This window comes from Schistocerca gregaria, chromosome 1 (assembly GCF_023897955.1).
Source record: "Schistocerca gregaria isolate iqSchGreg1 chromosome 1, iqSchGreg1.2, whole genome shotgun sequence".
Taxonomy (NCBI): Eukaryota; Metazoa; Arthropoda; class Insecta; order Orthoptera; family Acrididae; genus Schistocerca; species Schistocerca gregaria.
The window spans coordinates 765,290,313-765,305,798 of record NC_064920.1 but is presented as its reverse complement, the minus strand read 5'-3'; the positions used below and the strand labels follow the sequence as shown (position 1 = coordinate 765,305,798).

Genomic DNA, 15,486 nt, shown 5'->3' with positions numbered 1-15,486 from the left:
TTTGAAAACAGTGCAAAAATCACTCTTTTAAAAAATTTTAATCTTTTTTTGGTGGGTAGTGGAACCACAAGACTGACTCCCTTTCGGAGTTTATTCGTGGTGGGTGATCGGTACACACATATTATGTCACTTTATTTAACAATTTACTATACACTTTGTTAGATAACTGGTCGAGCGTTGGATCCATTGCTCCTCTAATAAGGTACCGTTTTTATTTACGATATAGGTATTTGGTGTAGTAGGGGACCTTCGTTCAACTCGTTCCACGAGCCATGGTAGTCACAGCTTTTCGATGATTGGTGCACCAGGTTATGCCAGGTGCGAGCGGACGAAGGTCCGTGGCACTTTGTACTTATGCCAGCGCTGGGGTTAAATCTTGCCTATTAGCCGGATCTGGGGTATTTCGTCCCTTAAGTGACCCACTTTGGTAAAGAGCTTCGTGGCACACTCCGTTGTGTTTTCGTGCAGATATTTCTGCTTTAGGACTTAGTGCAGCTCCTTGGTTCTAGTCCATCGGAGAGCCCCCAGCGTCCACCTTAGGCATCGTTCTGTTTTAGTTGGACTGCACCTTTATTAGTATCACTCGCTGTGCAGCCGTAGAGGAGTTTTGCCTGGACTGTCGATGTGTAGGACTGGTACCCGGTCTTGGCGTTGAGATGGGTGTTGATAGTATCCTTCTCTCGTTGCTGTATATACACTCCTGGAAATGGAAAAAAGAACACATTGACACCGGTGTGTCAGACCCACCATACTTGCTCCGGACACTGCGAGAGGGCTGTACAAGCAATGATCACACGCGCGGCACAGCGGACACACCAGGAACCGCGGTGTTGGCAGTCGAATGGCGCTAACTGCGCAGCATTTGTGCACCGCCGCCGTCAGTGTCAGCCAGTTTGCCGTGGCATTCGGAGCTTCATCGCAGTCTTTAACACTGGTAGCATGCCGCGACAGCGTGGACGTGAACCGTATGTGCAGTTGACGGACTTTGAGCGAGGGCGTATAGTGGGCATGCGGGAGGCCGGGTGGACGTACCGCCGAATTGCTCAACACGTGGGGCGTGAGGTCTCTACAGTACATCGATGTTGTCGCCAGTGGTCGGCGGAAGGTGCACGTGCCCGTCGACCTAGGACCGGACCGCAGCGACGCACGGATGCACGCCAAGACCGTAGGATCCTACGCAGTGCCGTAGGGGACCGCACCGCCACTTTCCAGCAAATTAAGGACACTGTTGCTCCTGGGGTATCGGCCAGGACCATTCGCAACCGTCTCCATGAAGCTGGGCTACGGTCCCGCACACCGTTAGGCCGTCTTCCGCTCACGCCCCAACATCGTGCAGCCCGCCTCCAGTGGTGTCGCGACAGGCGTGAATGGAGGGACGAATGGAGACGTGTCGTCTTCAGCGATGAGAGTCGCTTCTGCCTTGGTGCCAATGATGGTCGTATGCGTGTTTGGCGCCGTGCAGGTGAGCGCCACAATCAGGACTGCATACGACCGAGGCACACAGGGCCAACACCCGGCATCATGGTGTGGGGAGCGATCTCCTACACTGGCCGTACACCTCTGGTGATTGTCGAGGGGACACTGAATAGTGCACGGTACATCCAAACTGTCATCGAACCCATCGTTCTACCATTCCTAGACCGGCAAGGGAACTTGCTGTTCCAACAGGACAATGCACGTCCGCATGTATCCCGTGCCACCCAACGTGCTCTAGAAGGTGTAAGTCAACTACAATGGCCAGCAAGATTCGGGATATGTCCCCCATTGAGCATGTTTGGGACTGGATGAAGCGTCGTCTCACGCGGTCTGAACGTCCAGCACGAACGCTGGTCCAACTGAGGCGCCAGGTGGAAATGGCAAGGCAAGCCGTTCCACAGGACTACATCCAGCATCTCTACGATCGCCTCCATGGGAGAATAGCAGCCTGCATTGCTGCGAAAGGTGGATATACACTGTACTAGTGCCGATATTGTGCATGCTCTGTTGCCTGTGTCTATGTGCCTGTGGTTCTGTCAGTGTGATCATGTGATGTATCTGACCCCAGGAATGTGTCAATAAAGTTTCCCCTTCCTGGGACAATGAATTCACGGTGTTCTTATTTCAATTTCCAGGAGTGTATATCGTGAAGGTCAGAGACTTATCCAAAATGATCTCCAGATATTAGGTCGAGACTGTGATCAATCGATCACACCCTTAGTGGTTAATGTAGTACCGGTAGCCTCTTCTTAGTAAAGAGCACTGTGGCAATTTTCGTGGACTTGATTGTCATTTTGTTGGACTGCGCCGACTCTATGATATCTATTTGGCATTGAGCACAATTTATTAGCTGGTCCAAGTTAGGGCCCGTCATGACAAAGGCAGTGTCGTCGGCAAATAAACTGCAGGTCACGAGGGGAAACGATGGCAAGTATTTATACACTGAAGAGCCAAAGAAACTGTTACACCTGCCTAATATCGAGTAGAGCCCCCGCGAGCACGCAGAAGTACCGCAGCACGACGTGGCATGGGGTCGACTAATGTGTGAAGTAGTGCTGGAGGGAACTGACACCATGAATCGTGCAGGGTTGTAAGAGAAAGAGGGGGTGGACATCTCTTCTGAACAGTACGTTGCAAGGCATCCCAGATAAGCTCAGTAATGTTCATGTCTGGGGAGTTTGTTAGTCAGCGGAAGTGTTTAAATTCATAAAAGTGTTCCTGGAGACAGTATGTAGCAATTCTGGACGTGTGGTGTGCCGTATTGTCCTGCTGGAATTTCCAAAGTCTGTCGGAATGTACAATGGACATGGATGGATGCAGGTGATCAGACAGGATGCTTACGTACGTGTCACCTGTCAAGAGTCGTATCTAGATGTGCGAGGGGTCCCATATCACTTCAATTGTGCACGCCCCACACCATTGCAGAGCCTCCACCAGCTTGAATAGTCCCCCTCTGACATGCAGGGTCCATGGATTTATTTAGTTGTCTCCATATCCGTACACGTCCATCCTGCTCGATACAATTTGAAACGAGACTCGTCCGACCAGGCGACATGTTTTCAGTCATCAGCAGTCCAATGCTGGCGTTGCGGGGCCATGCGAAGCATGTGTCGTGCAGACGTAAGGGTACAGGAGTGGGCCTTCGGCTTCGAAAGCCTATATCGATGATGTTTCATTTACGGAAGGATTACACTTCTGTCACGTTGAAGGATCAGTTGTCGTTGGTCCCGTTCGTGCAGGATCTTTCTCCAGCAACAGCGATGGCGGGGATTTGATGTCTTAACGGATTCCTGGTATTTACAGTACGCTTGTGAAATTTGCGTACGGGAAAATCCCGCTTCGTCGCTACCTCGGAGATGCTGTGTCCCATCGCTCGTGCGCCGACTATATCACGATGTTCAAACTCACATAAATCTTGATAACCTGCCATCGCAGCATCAGTAACTGCGCCAGACACTTGTTGTCTTATATAGGCGTTGCCGACCGTAGCGTCGTATTCTGCCTGTTTACATATTCCTGTATTGCAATGCGCATGCCTATAAGTTTCTTCAGAGCTTTAGTGTATATACGTCGAACATAGTGGCAGATAACAGATCCCAGACGCCTGTAGTACGATGGAAATATCATTGTAATTCTTTGCAAAAAAATGTTTTCTTCGCAATCAAAGGGAAGATAGTTATCGAGCTGCCCTAGTACTGAGAGGGTGACTGCTCGTCGTGAACTACAAACGACGAAGAAATCGCGGGAAAGAGCGGCAGGTGAGGGACGGCGGGCAGTGGCGAGCGCGGGCGGAGGAGGCAGCGGCGGCGGCAGCGGCAGGAGGTGGAAGCCGGCCGGACGGTGTCGGCGAGCGGCCTAGCCGCTTCTTGCGCCGCTCGCCGCGCCGTCCGCGGCAGTCGTCTAGGCGAGCCGAGCCGGCCGACGCGCCGTGTTCGCTCCTAATATAGCGCCGGCCGCTGCTCACTTTATTGCGCTGTTTCAGGAATCAGAAGTGACCGACCGCGGCAGTCGCGTCAGCGCAAAATTCCTGTCGGGCTGCGTCTCGTCGCGTCCCCAGGCCGGGACGAACACGCCGTTTGTCTGCGGCAGGGAGCGGCCGAGCCGGCGGCTGCGGGCCAGGCATCCGGCACACGGCCGACGCCGCCTGCCGCCTCGCCAATATCGCGCGTCACTAGAAGCCTCGGCGTTACTCGCACGATCTAAGAATTCTTCAGTGCTAATCCCAACATCCGGTTACACACTTCTAGCTACAGCGTTAGACGCGCTTTAATGCAATGTTAATTGCTGCAAATCACAATCATCATCCCCGAAGCTTCGATAATCAGCTCGCTGCTATATCCTTCCCTGTTTTACGAGCGGTAGCCATAACGTTATAATTTGTTGTTGTTGTTGTGGGCTTCAGTCCTGAGACTGGTTTGATGCAGCTCTCCATGCTACTCTATCCTGTGCAAGCTGCTTCATCTCCCAGTACGTACTGCAGCCTACATCCTTCTGAATCTGCTTAGTGTATTCATCTCTTGGTCTCCCTCTACGATTTTTAACCTCCACGAGGATGATCCACTGATGCCTCAGAACATCTCCTACTAACCGATCCCTTCTTCTAGTCAAGTTGTGCCACAAACTCCTCTTCTCCCCAGTTCTATCCAATACCTCCTCATTAGTTACGTGATCTACACATCTAATCTTCAGCATTCTTCTGTAGCATCACATTTCGAAAGCTTCTATTCTCTTCTTGTCCAAACTATTTATCGTCCATGTTTCACTTATCAACTCGAAAAAATACTCCGTTAAATACTTTCAGAAACGACTTCCTGACACTTAAATCTATACTCGATATTAACAAATTCCTCTTCTTCAGAAACACTTTCGCACCGGATTAGCCGAGCGGTATAGGGCGCTGCAGTCATAGACTGTGAAGCTGGTCCCGGCGGAGGTTCGAGTCCTCCCTCAGGCATGGGTGTGTGTGTTTGTCGTTAGGATAATTTAGGTTAAGTAGTGTGTAAGCTTACGAACTGATGTCCTTAGCAGTTAAGTCCCATAAGATTTCACACACATTTGAACATTTTTTATAAACGCTTTCCTTGCCATTGCCAGTCTACATTTTATATCTTCTCTACTTCGACCATCATGAGTTATTTTGCTCCCCAAATAGCAAAACGCATTAACTACTATCACCGTCTCATTTCCTAATCTAATTCCCTCAGCATCACCCTAGTTAACTCGACTACATTCCATTATCCTCATTTTGCTTTTTTTTATGTTCATCTTATATCCTCCTTTCAAGACACTGTCCATTCCGTTCAACTGCTCTTCCAGGTCTTTTGCTGTCTCTGACAGAATTACAATGTCATCGGCGAACCTCAAAGTTTTGTTTCTTCTCCATGGATTTTAATACCTACTCCGGATTTTTCTGTTGTTTCCGCTGCTGCTTGCTCAATATACAGATTGAATAACATCGCCGGCCGGGGTGGCCGAGCGGTTCTAGGCGCTACAATCTGGAACCGCGCGACCGCTACGGCCGCAGGTTCGAATCCTGCCTCGGGCACGGATATGTGTGATGTCCTCAGTTTAGTTAGGTTTAAGCAGTTCTAAGTTCTAAGGGACTGATGACCTCAGAAGTTAAGTCCCATAGTGCTCAGAGCCATTTGAACCAGTTTTGAATAACATCGGGGAGAGGCTACACCCCTGTCTCACTCCCTTTCCAACCACTGCTTCTCTTTCATGTCCCTCGACTGTTATAACTGCCACCCGGTTTCTCTACAAATTGTAGATAGCCTTTCTCTCCCTTCTATTTTACCCACGCCACCTTCAGAATTTGAAGGAGAGTATTCCAGCCAACGCTATAATTATCAACTCGAAAAAATAAATGGAAGTGAAGTCCCATGGTGCTTGACAGTCCGAAGGGGTACGCTGCGGGAGACCCACACCGCTGTACCAGACAAGGTCCTCATTTAGGTGGTTTGCCGTTGCCTTCCTCCGACCGTAATGAGGATGAATGATGATTATGATCAAGATGACACAACAACACCCACTGATCTCGGGGCAGGTCAATATCCCTGACCCCGCCGGGAATCGAACCCGGGACGCTACTGAAGACCACGAGCGGCGGACGAAAAAATAAAGTTCGAAGATTTTTCCCCTCTCCAGTTACAACCTGCAATCCAGGGTCACACTGAAGTTTTTGATCCACAGTAGCGTAACACGCCGCTGTAGGAACCAAACTAAAATGATGCTGCACGTTCATAAATTGGAGAACCGTACGGTAATTCGTTTCCTCTCTGTTTGAACTGGAACAGCGCTTCCAAAATCCACGCTGAGTAGGTAGAAGCACGGATACTAGAATACACAGCAGGGATCACGAGGTGTATGCGCGGTAGCAAATCCCACCGCTGACATCAGAGTGAACCCAACCAGCACTCAGCAACCTGCGACTGCCGTTAAGTACCGCGTGGTAACTGCGCTTACGAATGAAAACAAGACTTTTTACGGCAGTGTGAATTTTTATTAGTTTCTGGCGATTGAGTACAGAGTGACGCTGTAATTACCGGTATGTTGAGGAATCTTTTTATAGTAAGTTTTGAAAGGAAAAACAATGATATGCTGCGCGATCGCCAGTTGTTCTAACCACAACTTTCAACAAAATAAGTTAAGACTTGAGTTCCACACATTTCCTGAAAAAAATTATACGGAACGAAAATGGATAAGTGCTTGAAAACATGCAGATCCGTTTTCAGCTGAAAATGCTCGTCTCCAGTTGAAAATGCTCGTGTCTGCTCAACACATTTTACTGATTCGGATTATGAGAGGGATTCGAATTACAAGTTGAAGACTGATGCTGTTTCAGTTATAAATGTACCATCCTCCAGACCAATGACAGGAATATTTGAGCACAAAAACGAAGATACCATAAACAGGTATAAGATATTTTACAGTTCAGTGTACACTACTGGCCATTACAATTGCTACAGCAAGAAGAAAGGCAGATGATAAACGGGTATTCATTGCACAAATATATTATACTAGAACTGACATGTTATTACATTTTCAAGCAATTTGGGTGCATAGATCCTGAGAAATCAGTGCCAAGAACAACCACCCCTGGCCGTAATAACGGCCTTGATACGCCTGGGCATTGAGTCAAACAGAGATTGGATGGCGTGTACAGGAACAGCTGCCCATGCAGCTTCAACACGATACCACAGCCAGTTGCTCGGCCACCATTGACCAGACGTTTTCAGTTGGTGAGAGATCTGGAGAATGTGCTGGCCAGGGCAGCAGTCGAACATTTTCTGTATCCAGAAAGCCCCGGATAGGGCCTGCAACATGCGGTCATGCATTATCCTGCTGAAATGCAGGGTTTCGCAGGGATCGATTGAAGGGTAGAGCCACGGATCGTAACACATCTGAAATGTAACGTCCACTATTGAAAGTGGACAAGAGATGACCGAGACGTGTAACCAATGGCACCCCATACCATCACGCCGGGTGCTATGCCAATATCGCGATGACGAATAAACGCTTCCAATGTGCGTTCATCGCGATGTCGCCAAACACGGATGTGACCATCATGATGCTGTAAACAGAACCTGGATTCATCCGAAAAAATGACGTTTTGCCATTCGTGCACCCAGGTTCGGCGTTGAGTTCACCATTGCAGGCGCTGCTGTCTATGACGCAGCGTCAAGGGTAACCGCAACCATGGTCTCTGAGTTGATAGATGCTGCAAACGTCGTCGAACTGTTCTTGCAGATTGTTGTTGTCTTGCAAACGTCCCCATCTGTAGGGATCGAGACGTGGCTGCACGATCCGTTACAGCCATGCGGATAAGATGCCTGTCATCTCGACTGCTGGTGATACGAGGCCGTTGTGCGTTCCGTATTACCCTCCTGCAGCCACCGTTTCCATATTCTGCTAACAGTCGTTGGATCTTGACCAAGGCGAGCAGCAATGTCACGATACGATAAACCGCAATCGCGATAGGCTACAATCCGACCTTTATCAAAGACGGAAACGTGATGGTACGCATTTCTCTTCCTTAAACGAGGCATCACAACAATGTTTCACCAGACAACGCCGGTCATCTGCTGTTTGTGTATGAGAAATCGGTTGTACGTGTCGCCACCGGCGCCAACCTTGTGTAAATGCTCTGAAAAGCTAATCATTTGCATATCACGGCATCTTCTTCGCGTCTGTTAAATTTCGCGTCTGTAGCACGTTATCTTCGTGGTGTAGCAATTTTAATGGCCAGTAGTGTATCACTAACTAATGAAAAAATTACTACTAGACAAAACGTTATCCCCGAAAACACACACAGCTGTGAATGTGTCAGTGCGTGCTTACGCTAGCAATTAGAAATTATGAGAACATAAATAAAAGATCTTAGGTAAAAGAATGTAGATTTACAGGATCGTCTCACCCTATGTAGCGCTGACTCACTGAAATTGAAACATGGTCAAAATGTGATGCAGAGTTCATTTTCCGTCAACAGCAAGTGGTTATGAAAGTGCCGTGTTTAAACTAATCATATGAAGATAACGCAAAGGCTGCGATTTTACGTTGCCTATCTTGTAAAGAATTATCCTTTGTCAGGACTTTCCTGTAATGTGTTTTGTAAGGACACTCACTTTGATCAGAATGAAAGCTATCAACAAGGCCAAAAAAATGCAAAAGTGGGAAGTGAACTGAGACTGAACAAAGACAAAAACTGAAAAAAGTTGTAACATAAGTTTCCCGGATAGAAAAAAAAGAACTGTAAATACAGTTAGAGTTTGAATTGACATTATAGGGAGATTCTCTGTACTAGAGCCTGAAAAAAAGTAGTGCCTTCTGACATGGTGAGAGAGGTTGACGTCCTTCAGAGGCTTTACAGTAGAACAAGTTGTTTACTGATGTAAAGCTTAATAAAAACAGTAAATAAACTAAAACATGGAAAATCTCGGTTACATTCATACATGCATATGAGTTAAACACGTGTGCCAATAAGCTCCAATAACATCTGTGGATGGATGTCTACGCCAACAATTGTTGGGTGTCACAGATGCTTCCAGCGTAGAGTTCTATACTATCGTAAGTAAGCATAGACTACGGTAGCTTTCCTAGAAGCAGTGGTCAGTTAAGATTCCAGCTGCGTTACCCGCACGCCCAGCGCGTTGCATACCTATTGGGCGTCGCCTCATTCGATCGCGTTGTCTCCGTATCCGACTAGTGTCTGGTAGCGGTGAACCGTCAAGAAAGTGAGTGAGGGTATATAAAGGGCTGCGTAACCTATGGAACATTTTTGTTCTTCATAGTTATCCTTCTGTCTTTTACTTAAAAATAAGCAGTATATATTGCAAAATTTGAAATTGTCAATCTTTAATTTAGGTTTTATTCGAAAACTGTTGAACTGGGACGTTGTAGTAAAAATAAAGAAATAATACAGATATGTCATGCAGCGCTAGAAAATGCAATTTCTTGGAAAAAAGGTAAAGCTAAAAAAATTCGAAATAGAAGCATATCAGACATCGCTTCAGTGCTTCGTCGAGCTTTAGAGGACATGTTTCTGCTATTTGTAAACAATTTTCATACTTATCAACAATAACAGAAAACTCTTGCTTTTGATCATGACGTTAGTTGAAGTACAAAATAACAACAATAATTATGTAGATTTTTTTATGTTTGTGCATGTAAACTGTACTTGCATCAGAAGTAGCTGTTTTGATAACATAAAATCGCAAAAGTTCCGCGATCCACTAATTTTTATTACTTATAAAACGCAACTAATATTTTGTACGGACATGAAAAAAGAAGTCGTCGACTGCCGGTTTCTCTCACACATTCACTTGCGTTTCCTTCTCTACCATTGCTACCAATAATACCGGCAATCCTACCATTCAATAAGTCATTTATGTACCGTATCAAAACTACCGAACAATAGTTTTGGTAGAGCGCAACTCTTTTCCATTGCGACCTCACAAGTCTGAATGACGAAGAACGAAGTAGCAGATCATATCTCTGTGGGAAAGTGGGAATCGCAAGGTGAGTGGAAACTTTGATGCTCAAAGGCGGGCGTATAACAATCGATGCGATAGTGGAAAAACTGTAAATCATTCGTGGATCGGGTTTCAACATCTTACACGACATTTTGAACATGACAAAACCCACCGCCCGCTGGGTTCCCCAACTGTTCACACATATTCTGGCGAGGAAGCCATTATGAGGCAAGTATTTCCAGAACGACCACGTTGTTATTTTCAAGGTAAAACGGTTCCTGGAAACCTAAATTCAGACTTCTACAATCTCGGAGATGGTTCTGGAACTCAAATGAGAATCACTGGAGGGAAAATTACTCTCTTTTCGTGAGGTACTACTAAGAAAATTTAGAGAACCGGCATTTGAGGCTGACTACAGGGCGATTCTACTGCTGCCAACGTGCATTTCGCGTAAGGATCATGATGATAAGGTTAGAGAGATTAGTGCTCTTACGGAGGCACATACACAGTCGCTTTCTCTCGCCCTATTTGCGAATGCAACAGAAAACGAAATGACTAATAGTGGTACAGGATACTCTAAATAGTAAAAAGTAACTTACTTTTTTCCATCTGTCTAGTTTTCTTTAGACTACCCCTTATGTAATTCCATTCAGCAAAAGAATCCGATATCCAATCACTCGACAGTGAAACTTACACCGCTAACAGTCAATACAGCGACTGCAACTGGTTTCTACCAACTTCAGCCGATAACATCCCCTAAGCCAAACAGATGACAGTGCAATCAATAAGATAAAAGACACCCGAAAACACAAGATGTAAGTTTCCGCGGGAAATCGTGTGACTACAGTTACAGTTCACCAAGTGCGACATTTTTATTTTACACCACCTCTAACTAGCCACGCTTTGTTATGGGGCCTCTTCTTACCGAGAGGGAGCACTCTCATTCAACTGCAATACTCGCCTAGAAAACAGGAAAATGGCTATCCGGAATTCGACGTCCGCGCTTGGGATTACACTTTCGAATTACCGTAGGCTTTCCACACAGGAAAGGTAACATTTCTGACCGCGAAGAGTCAGTGGCATCTGCCTCGAGAGTCGGTTAAACTTTAAAAACACCATCTCTACCCCAAAAGCCACATTATTCGCTCTCTGCATATGGGAGGATTGCCAGCACACTCCTCGATCGCGCGAGCTACATGCAGTTCCACGAAATTGTTTCAGCATTCAGAGCTTTCAGCCACCTGCCCCCAGCGGCAGAAGACGAGCTCTTTGATTGGCTGTTTCCTGGTAGCACTTCCCTGAATACTTCAACTTCCTGCGAGGACCTTACGGAGATTTATTTTAACAGCTGCTGGCTTCATGGGTAACTCCCTAACCATTATGCGAAGCTAGTAGGTTCCTACCGTAGACCGCTTAGACATACAGCTAGAAAGTAGCTGCGGCCTTGTCAATAGCCGAGGGGACTATGTAATCAGGAACAATAAATTACGAAACGTATTTTTGCAACATGTCGTCTAAGAGTTCTGACTCGCGAGGAAAGAGGTTGATACCACGAAATTGTGAACTTAGTAACTATTTCTGAACATAACAAATATATGTCCTCTGAACAACCTCCAACATGTACGGTCAATCTCCCCAAATGTTCAAATGTGTGTGAATTCCTAAGGGACCAAACTGCTGAGGTCACCGGTCCCTAGACTTACCTACTAATTAAAATAACTTAAACTAACTTACGCTAAGAACAACACACACACATCCATGCCGGAGGGAGGACTCGAACCTCCGGCGGGAGGGACCGCGCAATCCGTCACATGGTGCCTCAAATCGCGCGGCCACTCCACGCCGCTCCATCCCCCCGATGATCACTTTCAAAGTAACACCAATTCAGACCAAACACGCCTGTATTCGTTACTTCCGCTACACAGAATATTTCTGCACAAAATTTTTACGGAACTACGCTAAAACTATTCCCTTGTGACTGAGCGAAATAAAACATATGTTGTGAATGTGTCTTCCACTGCCATTCAGTTAAACGATTTGGATGAAAAGTTTCACACAATAAGAACACGGTGTATGGTCAAAAACCAGTGACGCATTAATCACCATGAAAAATAGTTAGTTGAAATGCTACCGGTAAATATCACCCTCCCCCCCCCCCCCCCCACTCCCTTCAGCGATCCTTCAAAGAATCGAACTCCGATGTAAAAAACCGCTTCTAACTTTACAAATGAGTTAAGGTGTTACATATTTTACATTAAGTATGTAAGACAGAATTTTTTTAAAAAAGATTTGAAACGAAGTTTAAAGTTCGTTGTAACTCACTAAATACCGTCATTATGAAATACTGAATGAATATACTCTGGGTAATTTACGCTACGTTCTATGTAGAAACAAGTTTTTCACGCATCGCAATATTCATGACGTGATACTTCCCGAACTGCGTCGTACATCGATATAGTTTTTCAGGTGCATTCAGTGGTATCTGTTATCCAGCAGACACGCTATCGATACCAACTGTGTGTGTGTGTGTGTGTGTGTGTGTGTGTGTGTGTGTGTAAGCCTGGAATATGGTTATGAACATCTGTTCCTGCCTTAGTCCGGTTGTCGGCAGTTAGTACAGCTCAATCGTTCTTAGGTACTGCTTCCAACACTGCAAAAGTGTTGCGAACAGAGTTAGTGAAAAAGAAGTAACAAATTTTAACGTCAGTGTAGAGTTGTGCTCTACAAAAATTCCGGTTTCCTAGTTTTGATACTGCACATAAACGACGCAGTAAATAGCAGGTTTACCGGTAGCACTTGTGGCATTGGTATGGAAACAAACATAAGTGAATTTTGTTTTGCACATAATTAGAACTGCTCATCATTCAGTGTCAGTCCATTATATATTTTATATCTACAGAATATAAATCGCACTTTCGTTTTATAGGTAATAAAAATTAGTTGAGCAGATAACTTCTGAACTTTACGTAGCCAAAGCGCTTACTTTTAATTCGAGTACAGTTCACATGCACAAAAATTATGTATATGTATTTCTTATTTTGCACTCAATAGAACGTTCATCGTGATCAAGAGCAACAGTTTCCAGTTATTATTGATAAAAACAAAAGTTATTTATGAATAACAAACATGTTTTATATAAATTGGACAAAGTATCTTTTTTCAGGAAACTGCTTTTTCTATTGCTGTGTTATAAATTTGTATGTTTTGTTTATTTTCACTACAACATCCCCCTCTTTCACATTGCAAATCAACAATTATCGAATAAAACATGGGATTGAACATTTAAAATTTCAATTTTGTTACAAATACTGTTTATTCTTTAAGTAACAGGTAGAACGATAACTATGTAGAACAAAAATGTTCTGTAGGTTACCCGGCCCATTATATATCCTGACTCAGTTTCTAGACGATTCACCACTTCCGGTTTCTTGGGGAATGTCGTAAGACACTGATTGTCATAAAGAAAGCAATCGTTGGAAGGTATCGCCCGGCACATATGCAACACACCTAACATATGGGTAATGCGGGCACGAACTTAACTGACTAAAATTACTAGGAAAACAACAGTAGTCTTTGGATAATTGTGGTAGCTTACAGTAGTATAGTGTGTGATGCGACACTTTTACTGCAGAACATCAAAATTATAATTGCCTCAAATGACAGGAAAATGAGGTCTACTACGAAAAGAAATGTCAGACCACGACTCCTGGAAGTCGGGCCCTATGGCGGGTGACAGTCAAGTCGGTATCCCACCGCTGTCCACGGCGTCTCCAGACATGTCTTCGCTGGTCACCAGGGCTCAGTTCAAAGCGGGACTCACCACTTGTGAGATGACAAATCTGCTTCAGCCAATGAGATCCCAGACCGTAGACATGTCTGGAGACAACCCTGAATAGTGGTGGGATACCAACCTGCCTGTCGCTCTCCATGAAGCCCGACAACCGGGAGTGATGGTGCGGCGTGCCATTTCTAATTCGTAGTATGACCCTTTGTATATCAACCGCGGCACCCTTGTAGTACATAGGTAAAAAAAAAAAAAGCAGAAGCACTCCGTCTTCATGCCACGAGTGGCCTACCGGGACCATCCTCAGAGGAGGATGCGGATAGGAGGGGCGTGGGGTCAGCACACCGCTCTCCCGGTCGTTATGATAGTATTCTTGACCAAAGCCGCTACTATTCAGTCGAGTAGCTCCTCAATTGGCATCACTAGGCTGGGTGCACCCCGAAAAATGGCAACAGCGCATGGCAACCCGGGTGGTCACCCATCCAAGTGCCGACCACGCTCGACAGTATTTAACTTCGGTGATCTCACGGGAACCGGTGTATCCACTGCGGCAAGGCCGTTGCCCTACATCGATACATCCGTTGACGATATTTTACACCCGGTTTTCTTGCCCTTCACGGCAAGCAATTGTGGGCTTACAAGATAATGGCTTCCCAGGCACGGCGAGAGTTTCTACTACTTGTCTTCGTGCATACAAGCCACCCTGGGTATACAATATAATAGCCTCCCACACACGGTGAGAGTTTCTACTGCTTGTCTTCGTGCCTGCCAAACCCTATGTTGGCCTGAAATGTAGCGGATCTGTCCTCAATTGAGAAAGTTTGGAGCATTAGGGGCAGGGGCCTCCAACCAGCTCAGAATTTTGACGAGCTAACCCTCCAATTGGACAGAATTTGGCACAATATCCGTCAGGAGGACGTCCAAAAGCTCTATCAATCAATGCCCAGCCGAATATATGCTTTCATAAGGGCCCTACGTGGACAAACACATTACTGACTTTTCATAACTGGGATTCACAGTCTTGTGAAATTTCTTGAAATGTGTCAGCTTGTATAAAGTAGACATGGCTTAAAGCCAAAACATCTCCACTTGATAATGGTCTAAGGCCGAAATTGCAACAGTAGAAATAAAAAGTTTAACAATCACTGGCGTAAACATGGTGTCTTTCAAGACATTATTGACTTGACTAAATCACACAATTTTCCTGAAATTTGTTTATCTGTACGTGTGCACCACATCTGTTGTAACCGCAGAAAAGCCAAGTCTAAATGCAGTTGTTCTCAGACGATACACCAGAAATCATACGGGGAGATAGATTTAACAGGGGACGCCAGGCGTGTCAGAGGGGTCACAAAAGATAACGACGCAGCCAGATAGCCGAGGCGGCGGTCCAAGCGGCCAGGCAGCTGCGCGTGATAAGCAAGGAAGCAGACTCAGCTATTAAGATAAAAAGGGCGCTCTGGGCAGGTCCCTTAATAAGCAATAACTTACAGTATCAACACTCTTGGCTAGAGGGAGAAGTCTGGGAGCGGAGAGAGAAAGAAAGAGGGCCCTAGGTGGGGACCGCACTACGTCATGAGGAGCCAATGAAGGGCTCAGGACGCAGTGCGTGACCATATAGGGAGAGGCCCCTCTACCCCTCCACCCAGCTTCTGAAGAAAAGTACTGAAGTTAATACTAAAACAATCCCTAATAAGGAAAAGTTGCACTCGACGCTACGTCATGCCAAGCGCTGGCGGGGTCGAAGGGGAAGAG

The 15,486-nt window shown here is 45.9% G+C and overlaps 1 protein-coding gene and 1 pseudogene across 3 annotated transcripts in view; one reads left to right on the top strand and one right to left on the bottom strand.

Annotated features, from left to right (window-relative positions):
- The window catches only part of LOC126268104 (uncharacterized), a 634,297-nt gene that overhangs the window by 572,120 nt on the left and 46,691 nt on the right, over nucleotides 1-15,486 (top strand). The gene's annotated exons all lie outside the window — the stretch shown is intronic.
- LOC126289187 (5S ribosomal RNA) lies at nucleotides 14,178-14,295 on the bottom strand (annotated as a pseudogene).